Consider the following 1,285-nt stretch of genomic DNA (forward strand, 5'->3'; position numbering starts at 1 on the left):
CGCAGCATGACGTCCTGCAACGACGATACCGCCATCTATGAGACGCCAAGCCGACTAAGACATCGATGGGCCCACGGTGCCCATCTTTCGACCCCACCCACAAAGCCTGCATCCTCTGTGGACCACATCACCCCAACGCCAGCGCCTCTGCCGCACGAAATCGTCGACCGGCAATCACTCCACCTGCACCCGTTCGCGCCCCACCCCAACCGCCCAACTCGCAACTCCAGCGGATGAACGGCGGACTTTTCCCGCAGTCGCGATGTGCAATCCACCCCTATAACTTGCGTTTCATGAAGAGTTATGTCCGGACATTCGAGGGTTGGATTCCCTCTCTTCTTCATCGAAGAGTATTCCTGCCTGGGCTACTCTCAGGGTGCGCCTTCGACGTGGAAGATTCCCGCCGTTTCCCTGCCGTGTCGTCTGCTTGCCGTCCATACTGCCTGCCGGTGCTCGCCGCCGCCGCCGCCGCCGCCGCCGCCGCCGCCGCCGCCGCCGCCGGCGCTTGGTCGCCGCCTTCCGGTCCTCGCCGCCGTCGCCGCCTGCCGGGGCTCGCCGCCGCCGCCTGGTCGCCGCCTGCCGGTGCTCGCCGCCGCCGCCGCCGCCGCCGCCGCCGTCGCCGTCTGCGCCGCCGTTTGGCCGCCTTCCGGTCCTCGCCGTCGTCGCCTGCCGGGGCTCGCCGCCGCCGCCGCCGCCTGCCGGTCGCCGCCGTCGCCGTCTGGTCGCCGCCGCCGCCCTTCTCGCGCGCCGCCGCCATGTCCCAACCCACCACCACTACGACTATCATTTTCACCTCTCCCTCCGCTGCTCCAACCACCATCACATGGAGCTCATCCTCCACCCCACTTCCCGTCCTTCCTTCTCTCCCTGTCCACCCCACCCCTGCGCCACTTTCGGCTGTACCCACCCCCAACTCCTCTTCCCCTATCACTGTCGCCCCATCGACAGCTACAGACTTTCCGCCGCTCCCCGCACCGCCTCCGACAGGCTCCAAGCCAGCACGGATCTCTGCTCGACGTTCCACAGTCTCAGTGACACCCACGCCCCCACCGTCTGCGTCTTCCGCTGCTCAGGGTGGTCCTGCCCCCCGCCATCTCCCCCTGCAACCCGTCCCCCTGCCCCCTCCCCGCCCAGTGGTGTCCACGAAACCTTCCAAGCGCCCGAATGCTGACCCTTCCCCCGCAGTCTCCTCCAAAAAAACCCCCAATCCCCGTGACCCACCCACTCCCATGGACGTGGCCCCGACCCCCGCCCCCGCCACGCCTGCCACCCACACCTTTGTCCT

The sequence above is a fragment of the Schistocerca americana genome, chromosome 3, assembly GCF_021461395.2.
Source record: "Schistocerca americana isolate TAMUIC-IGC-003095 chromosome 3, iqSchAmer2.1, whole genome shotgun sequence".
In the NCBI taxonomy this organism is placed as follows: Eukaryota; Metazoa; Arthropoda; class Insecta; order Orthoptera; family Acrididae; genus Schistocerca; species Schistocerca americana.